Below are 16,198 nucleotides of genomic sequence, written 5' to 3'. Positions count from 1 at the left end.
ATGAGGTTTATAGTAGATTAGTGTCACTGAATGGCTGGACTTCTGAGTGGTGTCCGGAGAATAGCACAGACAATTCAAAGAGTTTTTGGGGAAGACCTGACCTGCTAAAGAGAGACGGACTCCATCCCTCCAGGGAAGGTGCTGCTCTCCTCTCTGGTAATATGGCTCATAGTCTTAATAGTGATAGTATTTGACTAACTGGGGCCAAGGACAGAAAGCAGACAAACTGGCTAATCCAAAAGGCTGCCTTGACCCCTCACACAGGTCACATAAACAACAACACATAGAGAATGAATCACTTGTATATCATATTGAGACTGTGTCTTTTCCATGAACACAAAACCCCATTAAGTCATTTAGAAAAAATTTGATGTCAAACTTGAAAATAACAAAACAATTAAGATAAACATCATATAAAGGTAGGACTACACAACATTCGATTGCTTTCATCCAAATCACTAATTGCAAATTCAATTATTACAGATCATAGTTTGGATTTGCTCTGTTTAACTGAAACCTGGAATAAACAGATGAATATATTAGTTTAAATGAGCCTACTCCCTCAGGTTATTGTTATAAATATGAGCCTCATCTGAAAGGTTGAGGAGGAGGTGTTGCTATTTTCAGTGTTACTCAAAGGTCTGGTTGTAAGTTTAATTCTTTTGAACTGATAATACTTTGTGACATTGTCAGATATAAATAAAAATTTGTCATCTTTTGTTCGCTCAACAGTATATAGACCACCAGGGGCATATTCTGAATTCCTTCGATAATTTGCTGATTTTCTGTCAGATCCAATAGTTGATGTGGATAGAGCTTTAATCGTTGGTGACTTCAACATCCACACCGATAACGAAAATGATACTCTGGGATTAGCATTTATCGATATTCTCAACTCTGTTTGGATTAGACAAATTATGACAGGTCCAACCTATCGGCGAAATCATACGCTAGATCTAATTTTGTCATATGGAATTGATGTTGATAATATAGAAATTCTGCCGCAGAGCGATGATATCTCAGATCATTACCTCGTCTCTTGTATGCTGCGCTTAGCAAAGGTTACTCAATCTACACAACATTATCGTTCAGGTAAAACTTTTCTTTCAACTACTAAAGACAGCTTCACTAATAATCTTCCAGACTTGCCTTAAATACTCAGTAGGCCAAAAAATTCAGAAGAACTTGATGTTGTCACAGAAAATATGGATACAGTCTTCTCTAGCGCTATAGATAGTGTTGCCCCACTTCGATTAAAGAAAGATAAAGAGAAAAATCTTGCACCATGGTACAATGATCATACTCATGCTCTCAAGAGAGCAGCTCGGAAAATGGAGCGTAAGTGGAAGAATACAAAATTATAGGTATTTTGCGGGTTATGGAAGGATAGTGTCTCTAACTACAGGCTCTAAAAAGTGCCAGGTCTGCATATTTAGAAACGCAGAAAATATCCACAACAATCCTAGGTGTTTATGCGGTACTGATAAAATTAAAATCATCAGAAACAAAATTTGAATTACACATCCATCTGCCACAGCACCCCAGAAGACTAAAATTATTACCTACAAGCAACTTCAATCCTTCGCTGTTATAGGTCAGGAAGAGCTAACAAAAATGATCAAAACATCAAAATCAGCAACATGTATGTTAGATCCAATACCGACTAAACTCCTGAAAGGTGTTTCCTGTAATCTAAAAACCTAGTCTTAATATTATTAACTCCTCAATTATCCTTAGGGCATGTCCCAAGAAACTTTAAACTGGCAGTTATCTATCTTTCTGACCACTACCACTTTTGTTAATGAGAAACTGTCAGATCAAATTAAAGTTAAGTATGGAGTGCCACAGGGATCAGTTTTAGGGCCTCTGCTTTTCTCCCTATACATGCTCCCCCTGGGAGACATTATCAGGAACCTTGGAATTAGTTTTCACTGTTATGCCAACAATACACAACTTCATATTTCTTTGAAACTCAATTTAAAATTTTTCCAAAAGAGTGTATAAATGATATCAAAGAGTGGATGGCTAGAAATTTCCTTCTACACAATTTCGACTCCTACAGCAAAAAATGTAGGTGTTATATTTGATAGCAATGTAACCTTTGAAAAACAATTTCCAATATTTGTAGAATTAAATTTTTCCATCTCAGGGATCAGTTTTAGGGCCTCTGCTTTTCTCCTTAATATCTCCCAGGGGAAGCATATATATCAGGAATCATAGAATAAGTTTCCAATGTTATGCCGACGATACCCAACATTTTATTTCTTCTAAACCCAATGAAAAAGCATGTGCGAGCAAGGAGGCCTACAAACCTGACTCATATACACCAGTTCTGTCTGGAGGAATGGGACAAAATTCTAGCAACTTATTGTGAGAAGCTTGTAGAAGGCTACCCAAAAAATCTGACCCAAGTTAAACAATTTAAAGGCAATGCTACCAAATACTAACAAAGTGTCTGTAAACTTCTGACCCACTGGGAATGTGATGAAAGAAATAAAAGCTGAAATAAATCATTCTCTCTACTATTATTCTGACATTTTCAAGACATATATTCTTAAAATATAGTGATCCTAACTGACCTAAGACAGGGAATGTTTTCTACGATTAAATGTCAGGAATTGTGAAAACTGAGTTTAAATGTATTTGTCTAAGGTGTATGTAAACTGACTTCAACTGTAAATACTAAATGCTTAAAAGCACAAAAATTGACTGAGAGATCAATAAAAATAAAAATCCACCATCCAAATCAAGCAAATGCATGTGGGACGCCATTGTTGTTTTTTTTTCTGGCAAACTACTTCTCACTGCTCTTCCTGCTGATTTAGAATAAAACTGATCTTGACCACCACATGTCGTTTCACAAAATAGTACAACAGCAAGCACATCAAGTATAAACATCACTAGAATTTGGGGAGGTATGTGCGCTGTCCGCCAAGCGTCGCGCTGTAGTGTCAGGCGAAAGTATGGTACAAAAGGGCTAAAGATTCCACAGGGTAAAAGGCTCCATTGGTTTTTATTTTCTCCCAAAACACTAAATAGCAACAAAAACTACCACAGTACTTTCCTAAACACCCGTTTGTCACAACACACTGGAAACATTTTTCTGATCCATGAGATCTTTGCGTGGTGTCGAAATGTTGATTGAGGCAATTATCACATTTGTATTATTTTTTGAAATGTTGCAAATGTATGTAGCTAATGAACATCCCTGAAATTAACATTTCTTTTGAGACAAAATAATTATTTATCATTTTCAGTTTTAAAGTCATTAAATCAAAAATTTTCAATAACTGTCCAATAAGTGAAAGGATAGTATTTGGGGTCAAAAGCCACCTGTTGCAGGGGCTAAAGGCCCCTATTAAACAATGTTTTTCTTAAATGGGGCAAATAGATTTGTTCTGAACATTTTTCAAAGTGGGCTCACATTGACATCCAATCATAATAGAGAATAGTTTGTTTATAGAATACTTGAGATGTAATAAAATATCAAATGTGTTTGAAATTAACAGGAAACTTGACTTTCTGTAGTAGTTATTTTGAGTAAGCATCATCTTAATTTGTTACTCAAAAAAGCATCTTGCTGTCTCAAAAGTATTTGCATTAGCTGACAAATTGTGCCCTATAACTATTTCTCCGGTATCTACACGATATTAATTTAAACCCTTTAGGGGCCTTTTACTCCAAGTGTGGGGTAAAAGGCTCCCTCACCACTTTTTTTTAAACTAAATTTTAATCTAAACAACCTTCCGTTATTAATTTCTTTTCACACAAATTATGTTGCTCTATCAATATTCAATAAAAATACATCATTTTTTTTTACCATGACACATTTTGTGACCAGAAAAAAGCAAAATTTCTTTAAGGGGTGCCTTTAACCTCGTTGTATCCTATAAACAAGGCATTAAAGGAGCTGTGCATCTTTTGTGATCGAACAAATTATGAGACCATTAACTGAATCATAGAAAGCGATAACAGGCCAATAGTGATCAGTGTCCGGACTGATCGGAACATCCCTAGTTTACATTAAAAAAATTTTTTAGCCCAGACATAACAGAAAAGCATTCCTACACAAATTGTTTATTAATACAAACACTTTTTCAAATGTCCTTTGTTATTCTCATAGATGATTCTGCTCTTTTTGGGGAAATCTTTGGGTTTATCTGAATTTCCAACTATTTAATTGATGTCGTAGAACCTGAAGATAATTTTTGCTCGCTGTGAATACTTGGGCAATACTTTTTTTACATGTCTATGTAGATTACCTGATTGTTTGAAACTCCTCCTACAAGAAGAGCAGTGGTATGGTTTTTCTCCAGTATGAAACCTCTCGTGTATTTTCAGGTTTTATAACAAAGTCTTTTCACAGTATTAACACTTGAAAGGTTTTTCTCCAGTATGAATTCTTTGGTGCTTTTTCAAGTTGCCGGCTGTAGTAAAGGTCTTCTCACATTCAAAGCACATATGAGCCCCAACACCGGTATGTATTTTCTGATGCTCTTTAAAATAGAACAGGCATGCAAAACTCTTTCCACAAGAAGAACACTTGTAAGGCTTCTCATTTTTGTGAGTTTTCAGATGTTCTTTTAGGACTGAATTCAAAACAAATGTTTTACCGCACTTGTCACATTTAAATGACCTTTCTCCAGAGTGACAGCGGAGGTGATACTTGAGATGGTGTGCATATGCAAAACTTTTCCCACACTGATGACAGTTGTAAGGCCTCTCTCCTGTGTGAACTCTCATGTGCACATTAAGAGAGTCTTTATATTTAAAACTATTTCCACACTGATGGCACGTGTAGGGCTTATCTTCAGTGTGAACTCTGATGTGTCTATTAAGATGTGCTTTAACAGTGAATCTTTTCCCACACTCGTGGCACGTGTAAGGTCTCTCTCCTGTGTGAACTCTCATGTGTTTAATAAGATCACTTTTATATCTGAAACTCTTTCCACATTGAGAGCAGGTGAAAGCATTTTTGGCTGCTCTTCGAGGCTTTTTTGGTGAGAAAATCTTTTTAGTCTTTGAACCACTCAAAGATTTTTCTCCAGTTATTAAATCATGATGTTTCTGATACTGAAGTTTCTCCTCCTCTTCATTTGGTTCTTGATGTTCCTCTTTCCCTTCCATCAGCTCTACAATGAACAAAGTAAATAGACAAAACTCAATTTGGGAGGGACAAATATAAATCAAATTAAACCCCAATTTAATGGAGAACACAACAAACATCCAGTATTTATTAGGGGTAGGAATTGCCTGTTGATTCACTCTAAAGATATTGAAATGTCGATTCAATACTTATGATTTTTTTTTAATTATTGTGAATTGATATATATATTGATCAGCCACAACATTAAAACCACCTGCCTAATATTGTGTAGGTCCCCTTTGTGCCGCCAAAACAGCGCCAACCCGCATCTCAGAATAGCATTCTGAGATTACAGTGCAGTTATCCGAGTTACCATAGACTTTGTCAGTTCGAACCAGTCTGGCCATTCTCTGTTGACCTCTCTCATCAACAAGGCATTTCCATCCACAGAATTGCCACTCACTGGATGTTTTTTGCACCATTCCGAGTAAATTCTTGAGACTGTTGTGCGTGAAAATCCCAGGAGATCAGCAGTTACAGAAATACTCAAACCATCCCATCTGGCACCAACAATCATCTATGCGATTATCTAATCAGTCAATCATGTGGCAGCCGTACAGTGCATAAAATCATGCAGATACGGGTCAGCAGCTTGCAGGACCGTGACATGATTGTTGATGCCAGACTGGCTGGTTTGAGTATTTTTGTAACTGCCGATGGTAACAAACTTCACACAGGGAGGGGAAGGAGGACACAGGGAACTGGTTTCTTCGACTCAAAGGTAAGGCTTTTAATTAATAAACTCAAGCGTTTTACAGCTTGACACACACACACACACACACACACACACTAGCACAACAGTCTTTTCAGACATGTAGCTCTTCTCTCCACTTGCCGCTGGCGTGGTTCCTTTCATACCGCTCTCCTCAAGCTTAATGCAACTGGAAACAGGTGTTAGTCATTATCTGGCTCAGGTGTATGCACCCTTACCGCTTTCTCTCCAAACGAATGCTCGACCACGCCCCCACAACCGGCCTGCCTACCACTACCCCCCCCAATTTCTGGAAAGGAAGTCGGCGACGGCCATCTGCGCTCCCAGTCTGTGGAGCGCCTTGAACTTAAATGGCTGAAGCACCAGATACCAACAGGTGATCCGTGCGTTGGTATCTTTCATGTGGTGGAGCCATTGGAGTGGGGCATTACCTGAGCAGAGAGTGAGGGCCCACCCCAACAGATAGTACCGGAGAGTGAGGACCGCCCACTTGATGGCAAGACACTCCTTTTCAATGGTGCTGTACTTTGTCTCCCTCAATGAGAGCATCCTCCCCCTCCACCACCTGCGAGAGCACAGCCCCCCACCCTGAAGCGTCCATCTGTAACACAAAAGGGAGAGAGAAATCAGGTGAATGTAAAAGCACAAAGTGTGGCTTTAACTTGCGTAAACGCCTGTTGACACTGCTTCGTCTACTGGACCGGGTCTGGAGCTCCCTTTTTAGTGAGATCAGTCAGCAGGCTGGTGACGTCCGAATAATTAGGCACGAACCTCCTGTAATAGCCATCCAGCCGCAGAAAAAGTCTCACCCCCTTTTTGGTCTTGGGTAGGTCACAATCGCCGCAGTTTTGTCAATTTGGGGACGCACCTGCCCATGGCCCAAGTGGAACCCAAGATACCGTACCTCCACCTGTCCAATTGCACACTTCTTGGGGTTTGCTGCGAGTCCCGCCCGTCGCAGCGATCTCAGGACCGTCCTCAGATGCTGCATGTGCCGCTGCCAATCATTACTGTAAATTATGTTGTCGTCTAGATAGGCAGCGGCATACGCGAATGCTGTCTGAGGATTCGGTCCATGAGGTGCTGAAACATAGCCGGGGCTCCAAACAAACCAAAATGGAAGCGTCACAAATTGGTATAACCCAAACAGTGTGGAGAAGGCCGTTTTTTCACAGAATACTGGTGTCAATGGGATCTGCCAATAACCCTTTGTCAAATCCAGTGTTGAGTAAAATTGAACGGTGCCCAACCGTATGAGCAACACACCAACACGAGGCATCGAGTACCCGTCAAATTTAGACACCGCGTTGACTTTTCTATAATCCACACAGAACCGGACTGACTCGTCGCTCTTTGGAACCAGAACAACCGGGCTGGACCAAAATCGCTGTGGGATTCCTCGATTACCCCCATCTCGAGCATTGCATCTTAATTCCTCCTGGACCACTTTTTCCCTTGTGCACGTGAAGTCTGTAGGGACTGCTACGTACCACTACCCCGGCTCTGCCTCAATCTGGTGCTGTATGAGATTTGTATGACCCGGCCGAGGAGAACACTCTTCCGCAAATTCTTCCTGCAACTTGGCTACCTCCGTGACTTGATATGGTGAGAGGTGGTCTCCGCAAGCGACCGGGGCGATATGATTGGTTTTGCGATCACCTCCGGTCAGAGCTCCGCCCTCTCCAGAACTACTGTAGCCAACGTCACAGGGACCACCTCCCTCCATAATTCCAGGAGGTTGAGGTGGTATATTTGACGTGTGCCCCCTCTATCGGTTCGTTTCACCTCATAATCGAGATCCGCCACTCGTCGTGTGAACTCAAAGGGCCCTTACCACTTAGCGTGTAATCTGGAGCTCGACGTGGGAAGTAATATGAGCACTTTGTCTCCCGGTGCAAATTCCCGTAGCAGAGTTCCCGTTATACAGTCAGCTTTTACATTCCTGAGCTTGGAGCAAATTCTCCTGTGTTAGTTGCCACAGAAATGTGGAGTTTTGCTCCAAGATCAGGAACGTACTGAATTTCGTTTTTACTGTTTGAAGGATCCTCCTCCCAAGCTTCCCATATGACACTGAGCATGCCGCATGGGCACCGCCCGTACAGCAGCTCAAATGGGGAAAACCCTGTGGAGGCTTGTGGGACCTCTCGCACTGTGAATAACAGGGGATCGAGCCATTTGTCCCAATTTCTAAAATTCTCGTGCACGAACTTACGAATCATTTTTTAGGGTTTTATAAATTGCTCTACCAACCCATCTGTCTGTGGATGGTAAACGCTAGTGCAGATTGACTTAATACCCAACAATTTATGAAGCTCACGTAGTGCCCGTGACAAATCTAGTGCCCTGATCAGCAAGGATTTCTTTCGGAATCCCCACTCGGGAAATTATTTTGAAGAGTGCCTCCGCAACACTGTGCGCTGAGATGTTGCGCAGGGGCACTGCTTCTGTATATCGCGTTGCATAGTCCACCAGGACTAATACAAAGCGGTGTCCACGTGCTGACCACTCTAATGGCCCGACGAGGTCCATGCCATTTTCTTTTCGAAGGGGACCTCGATTAGCGGGAGGGTGGCACAACGGCACTCTTGGGTTGGCCGATGGATTCACCAGCTGACATTCACGGTAAGCCGCACACCACCTGCAGACATCCCCGCGAATGCCCGGCCAATAAAAACGGGCCATTACTCGGTCCAGTGTTTTCCTCTCCCCCAAGTAACCCGCCATCGGATTATAGTGAGCCGCCTGGAACAACATGTCCCGGCCGCTCTGCGGTATTAACAGCTGGGTTGTATCCTCTTTTGTTCGAGCGTCCTGCATCACTTAATACAACTGCTCTTTTACTATGGCAAAATAAGGATAAGTATGATGTTCCGCTGGAAACTTTGACCATCAATGATTTTCACTTGGTCAAGAGCATGCCTAAGGGTCTCGTCTCTCGACTGCTCCAGAGGGAAATCCCTTTTGGGAAACCCCCAAATGGTGGGAGGAGCAGACTCCTCCCCCTCCCTCAAATCATTCTGACGGAGAGCTGACGAAGACGCCCCGGCTCCGCCTCCCCTGCCAAAGCATCGCATATTTCACATTTGGTCACTTCTTTGCGGGACCCATCCACACATATTCCCTTTAATACATTTTCAAACTATGGCCAATTAGTTCCCAGATAATTAGTGGATGGGTGAGGCGGGAACTAACCGCCACCTCCACTCTATGCTTTTTTCCCAGAAATTTGACAATGAGGGTCACTACAGGGTAGCTGTGAATATCCCCATGCACACACTTCACCCACACCCTCTTGGTTGTGACCAAAGCCTCGTGTTGAACCAGGCATTTGTGGATAGTGGTCTGGTTGCAACCCGTGTCCACCAAGGCTTGATAAGTACTCCCCTTGACACTTACCGGTATGCTCTGGCCTGATCGGGGGCAGTCCGTGGAGTGTTGGGGATCCAGACCACAGTTCCTAGCTCCATAACATGACATTGATCCCAGAAGATTCCCACAACTCCAGCAGGCTGGCCCAGGCGCTACGCCCGCACCTGCAGGAACATCCACCTGAGGGGTAGAGGAATGAGGCACTGAAGTCGCTGGGGGGGGGGGGCAAACCCCTATGAACGGGGAGCCGGCTTCGGCAGTGGAATACCAAGCATCCATGATACTGGGCTGGGCAGAGAGAGAGCAGAGTGAGAAGAGATCGGGGAAAACACAGGGGGAGGGGAGAGAGAGTGGGAGGGCTTTTCTACCCTCGGGTACGCCGTCATATGGTCCTCCGCCAGTTGGACCGCTTCCTCCAGTGACACCGGGCAATGGCACTGGACCCATTCCACCATCCCTTTCGGTAGCCAACGGATCGGCTGCTCCAGCATCACCTGGTCGACAACTCCCTCGACGTCGCAGTCCCCCGCCAGAAACCATTTCCAGCAGGTGTCCCAGAGTCGTTGAGAGAAGGCAAACGGGCGGCCGGTCCTTTCCAACTTCATTGACCGGAAGAGCTGACATTACTGTTCTGGACTCCGGCCGACCCGCTGCAGGATGGTCTTCAAGTCACTGTAAACCAGAAGACTAGCCGCCAGCAGTTGTTGAGCTGCAAGTTGGGCTTCCCTGGACAAAGGAATGTGCCGGGCCGCCCATTGTGCACGCGGCCAATCCCAAATCTCAGCAGTTTGCTCAAAGAGGTTGAGGAAGGCTTCTGGGTTATCTTCCGACCCCATCTTCATGAGCGTGGGCGGGGCTTTCTCCTGGCAGAGAGGGCTCTGAATCGCCTGCCGGTCCTCTGCTTGAGCTCTGAAGATCTCGTGGAAGCGGTGATCTCGGTCCTGTCAAACCTCAAGCCTTGGTGGGAGTGGTGCAGGCTGGCAAGGGACTCGAGGACTTCAGCCAATGTTGAGAACTCCATGAGGCGTACTTTCTTCGATTTCGTCCTGGGTTTCAGCACCAGATTAACAAACTTCACGCAGAGGGGGGAGGAAGACACATGAAACTGGTTTCTTCCACTCAAAAGGTATAGCTTTTAATTAATAAACTCAAGCGCTTTACAACTTCACACACACATCAGCACAATACAGTCTTTTCAGACATGTAGCTCTTCTCTCCACTTGCCGCTGGCGTGGTTCCTTTCATATCACTCTCCCCAAGCTTACTGCAATTGGAAACAGGTGTTAGTCATTATCTGGCTCAGGTGTATGCATCTTTACCGCTTTCTCTTTCTCCGGACGAACGCTCAACCACGCCCCCGCCGCCACACTGATTTCCTGGGATTTTCACGTACAACAGTCTCAAGAATTTACTCAGAATGGTGCCAAAAACAAAAAACATCCAGTGAGGGGCAGTTCTGTGACTGGAAACACCTTGTTGATGAGAGACGTCAACAGAAAATGGCCAGACTGACAAAATCGAACTGACAAAGTCTACGGTAACTCAGATAACTGCTCTGTACAATTGTGTTGAGAAGAATATCATCTCAGAATGCTATTCTAAGATGCGGGTTGGCACTGTTTTGGCGGCACGAGGGAGTCCTACACAATATAAGGCAGGTTGTTTTAATGTTGTGGTTGATCGGTGTGTATATACACGCGCACACAATAAAATTCCTTATTACAAAAAAAACCCGTCATTTTTTCGTGGATATGCTAATGTTAGTCAATGCAACGCAAGAGTTTAAAAGTTACTGGGAACTGTTGAGGAGAGAGAGAATGAATGAAACGAGCACTTTAAACATCATGAGCTGTCACAATTTATCAGGGAGATAATTTTTTTGCCTCAAATATTGCGACCCCGTGACACTGCAGAACTGTTACAACTTTGGAAAGATGTAAATAAAAAGATTATTGCTCATCTAAATAGACCAATCTTCATCTTAAATCTGTGATTGGCGATCAGCCCTGCCACCTACTGGGCATGGACTAGAAAAAAAAGAATATAAAACAGCCCAGTAAGCGGCGATAGGCGCAAAGAATGAGAATCAGCAAAAAAACAAAAGACCTCTCGTGAACGAGCATAGGAGGGCAAGTGTAAGTGTACTTTTAAAGTAAAAAGGATTTAAATATTGATCTGTTTCTCATCCACACCCATCATATCGCTCCTGAAGAAATTGATTTAAACACTAGAGTCTTATGGATTACTTTTATGCAACCTTTATTTGATTTTTGGAACGTCAATGTTCCAGCCACCATTCACTTGTATTGTATGGACCTACAGAGCCAAGATATTCTTCTAAAAATCTTTGTGTTCTGCACAAAAAATAAAGTCACACACATTTTCATTTTTGGGTGAACTACAGTATCCCTTTAAAAGACAGCTGAGCACTTCTAAAACAACAATAAAACAATTCGAATTTTTATGCTGACATGAAAGTTGATAGTCTTCAAAATGTAAAACAACATTAAAAGGAAGAAACATACCTGAAGGAATAAAATAATCATATCTTTGTTGTTCCTCTGTTGTGGTTCCTCCTCCCATCTTCATCAGGTTCCTGCAGTCCAGCAGCTTCACTTCAATCTTCACTGGTGTCTGCAGCATCTGCTGTTCATCATCACTCTGTTGTACCTCTGCTGAGATTTCTTCTTTAATCTCCTCTTGCTTCACTTCAATCTTCACTGGTGTCTGCAGCATCTGCTGTTCTCCAGTGTTACAGACAGAAGTCAGAGACTCTGTGGAGGTTTGATCACCCTGATTACTGTCACACACACTCTCCTGAGCATCAGTAGAACAGAGTAAAGTGAGCTGTGAGTCCTGTGTGTCTCTGGATCTCTGTTCAGAGAGTTTGTCCAGCAGCCGCTGTGGTGTGGACTGATCTCTGCCGCTCCACACTGAATCCTGACATTCTGTGGAGGTCCCATCAGTCACACACACTGAAGATTGACAGGAAACCTTTTCCAGCTCCTGACAAACACAACACAATCACATCTGTACCGTTCATCATCACAGAGTCAGTCATATCACATCTTTTGAAACTTACGATCTCAATTTTAAACTTAAAACAGGTAAAAGGATGAAATGAATGTTTAACCTGTAACATGTCATCTCTCTCCTTCAGCTTTGTATTCAGTGATGCCACCTCTTTCTTCAGCTGAGAGATTTCTGTGATGAAATCATCAATATCCAGCATGGACAGATCAGTTCCTACTGATTTACAGCAGATCACATCCACCTGCTCTCTCATGATGAACATCTGAACACAGAAACATCATCATTATAATGGACTGACATTCATCAAACTCTAAAACATTATTATATAATTACACACAAGAACAGATTTGTTAATGTTTCAGAGATGGTATAAAAATGTGTACTTTGTGTTTTGGTTTCTTAACTTGACAGCAGTCATTTTATCGGATAGTATCCTATAACAGGCTTTTCTTTTCCCATATAATTGCCCTCATTAAAATAACTTACAATCAGCCGCTTAAGTTCATATATTAGAAATAAAACATGATACAGATTTTTCTGCTTTTTTCTCTAGTAGAATAAAAGGGCTTTAAAGTCTAAACCTCCAAGAATGAACATATAATGAACAAAGTTGTCCTCCAGCTAATACATGTTCTGTTCTACTGATATTAGGAAACAAACTGGCCATTTTTACCTTCAGATATTCAGAGAGATGGTTAAAATAATGAATCACCCAATGATAAGAATCTGTAATATCTGTTAAGAAATAGGAACAAACACTTCCACTAAAATCACAAATCCCAGGTGCTATATTCATGTACACTCAATATTATAACGAACCCTATAGAAATTGATTTTAGTTTGATTTCCCACATTAAAGTATAAAAAGGATCCAGATGCTTAGATGATAAAGTTCGTTATTCATGCATTTGACCAAGGAAAACCATGCAACATAAACTGACTTCCAACTAATTTACAATCAGCTGCTGGATTTAAAAAGCTCATTCATCAAATTAACATGAGTCTCAGATTTCTACTAGTTTTTCCCATGAACCGGAACATTTAAAGTGTCCGTCACAAACAAGCTACATCAGGTGATAATCTTCTCTTAAAGTCATTAAAACACCAGAGAGAGAGAGAGAGAGAGAGACACACATACACACAACATGTAGCAGAATGGGGGACAGAGTACAATGACTAACTGAGGGCACAGGTTTGCTATACCAGGGAAGGAGACTGTGCTTTGCCCAGAAACACATTTTCTTATTGTCGTCAAGGTAAAAGAAACAAACTAGAGTCACGTTGCATACAAACAGTTACCTTTTACATGCCACAAAACCAACTCGATACTTTTTGTTTAAAGAGCTAAAAGAGTGCTTGGGCCGACCTCCAGGGAAGCAAACCGCACCCGGATAGGCCCAACACACCAGTTACCACACACACTCCACAAGTCAGCAAACCGATATAACAGTGATAAACCATCACCTCAAACAGTGAAACAAAGGGGCCACAATATCCAGCAGTCAGCTTCCCTGGGGCAGGCCGGGGCACTTCCTAAACACAAAACATAGTAAAATTAGATACGCAAAAGGCAATAATTAAAATGACACTTAAGTGACTCCAGAAAAAGAAATTAGGGATGCACCGATCCGATACCTGGATCGGTATCGGCTCCGATACTGAAGCTTTTAGACGGATCGGGTATCGGTCCAAAGAGCCTGATCCAAATCCGATACTGTGTGTTAGTCTTGTTTGTTACTGTCAAGCTCCAAAAATGACAAAAGAACCATTAAAATACCATTAAAGCAGTACATATGGCTCGTGCATTTTATTCAAAGCCACTTGAAGACGTGTGATAGCTCTGTGAATCACAAAAGGCTGCGTTTAATAAGTAACTATATAGTATGCACAGTGTCAGCGCATTATTGAAAGCCACGAGTAAACAGGGCAGTGCCAATTTTTAGCCTTCACGTGGTGCGCAATATTTGAGTGCTACTCAAGAACAGCATCTCCGATGTAGATGCTTAATAGTTCGGTTCACTTATAATACGCATTTAGAACGGCACTGGAGGCGCATTTTAACAGAATTTGAATAAGCGAATTAAACTACTGTGAACTTCCCTACAAACAGACACATACAGGACTTCCTGGAGAGTTCAGAATGTCAAAATAAAAGCGTGAGGGTTTAAAAAGTGCATTACTGTTGTATTTCAAAAATAGTATAACAATTTATTATTTTTTATCATCATTAGTATTTGTTTACAATTTATAACAATATTTAAGTTGAATGGGTTCCAAAATATAACTGAATGAAAATTGGACTGATGTCTTTCAACTAAACTGGAGAAAAAAAAAAAAAAAAAAAAATAATATATATATATATATATATATATATTTTTTTTTTTCTTTTTTTTTTTTACACACACACACACACACACACTAATAATAAACTGGTTTCTTTTCTACTGAAGGCTGGAATTACTGTTAATTTTGCTACTACATTATCCAGTATAGTTAACAATAAAGTGTTTCTTAAAAAGCTATACATTTATATTGAAATAATGTGTAGTTAGAGATTTGTGTTTCTTTACATATTAAAGAGTACTCTCGATTAGTTCCACAAAATAATGAAAAGATATTCTAAACTGATTATAAAAAAATATTATATATAAAAAATTAAAAAAAAAAAAAAAAAAAAACACACACACACACAGGTATCGGCCGATACTGAGATTTCCGATATCGGAAGACAAAGTGGTATAGGTGCATCCCTAAAAGAAATACTGACTGGGACCAGCAGAGGATAACAAAAATACAAAGAAACAGATAAACAAGGGCAAGAAAGAAAAACTTACCCAAAACAAAAAAACTAAATAAAAAAAAAATCAAACACAAACAGCAGCAGCCAGAGTCCATGTCCATCTGCTTGCAACACACACACACACACACACACACACCATTCGTTAATGGGCAGACAGGCAGACACACACCTTCAATTTACGCCTAGAGCAAAGGACATACAATAATTTACACACACACCACACACAAAATAATCCCAGCACGTATCAAGTCCATACTTACAGTGGCAGAACCACACAAGCAAATAAAGTAGACACTGTCCAGCAGACACAACTCCAGCTGCAAAAGATAGACCAGTGTTACAAACACAAGTTGGGCTAATAAAAAGCACCTCCACAGATATACACCCACATACTGTACCTCTGTTCACTGCAAAGTATGAGACAAGACTCAGACTGCACGACTCCAAAAAGAGAACAGATAAAAGGAGCACACAAGTGTGAGCGACAACAACACTGACCAGCTCGAACAGTCTGAGTGTTATTACCTTTTAAATCAGACTAATTACTAGTGGGCCAGGTGGCAGCAATATGCAGGCAAACGCCAGAAAATTGACAAACCATTGGGGACGGGGGGGCTGCCTATCCTGCTACACACAGAAAAATATACATTAACTAAATATAAAAACACGTACCGAACCGAGAGCTCAAACTGTCTGGAGCTCTTATTTCTTCTTCTTGTATTTTCTGGCGGTTTTCAAAACAACTTCTGGTGCATTTCAGCCTCCTGCTGGACTGGAGTGTTTAAAATGCCAACATCTGATTAATCAGTCTTGCTGTCTAACTTCAAAATATAGTATATACTTTAAACTGTTTTGTAGTATTATACATGAAATTAAAGTGACAGAATCTCTTTCATAAGCTACACAGTTTTGCAGCACATGCTCAACGGCATCTAAGAAACCACATTTAAAAGAATTGTTCACCCAAAACTGAAAATTCTGTCATCATTTACTCACCCTCAAGTTGTTTCAAACCTGTATGACTTTATCTCTTCTGTTAAACACAAAAGGCAAACTTTTATCCTTGCCACACATTTTCATAAGTTAAATGAAATGAAAATTCCCTCATCATTTACTCACCCTTATGCCATCCCAGATG

The 16,198-nt window shown here is 41.4% G+C and overlaps 1 pseudogene; it reads right to left on the bottom strand.

Annotated features, from left to right (window-relative positions):
• LOC127418539 (zinc finger protein 37-like) overlaps window positions 1-15,722 on the bottom strand; it is a 34,579-nt pseudogene extending 18,857 nt beyond the window's left edge.
• Window positions 15,723-16,198: the final 476 nt, after the last annotated feature.

The sequence above is a fragment of the Myxocyprinus asiaticus genome, chromosome 28 (genome assembly GCF_019703515.2).
Source record: "Myxocyprinus asiaticus isolate MX2 ecotype Aquarium Trade chromosome 28, UBuf_Myxa_2, whole genome shotgun sequence".
NCBI lineage: Eukaryota > Metazoa > Chordata > Actinopteri > Cypriniformes > Catostomidae > Myxocyprinus > Myxocyprinus asiaticus.
This window is presented reverse-complemented; position numbering and strand designations above follow the sequence as displayed.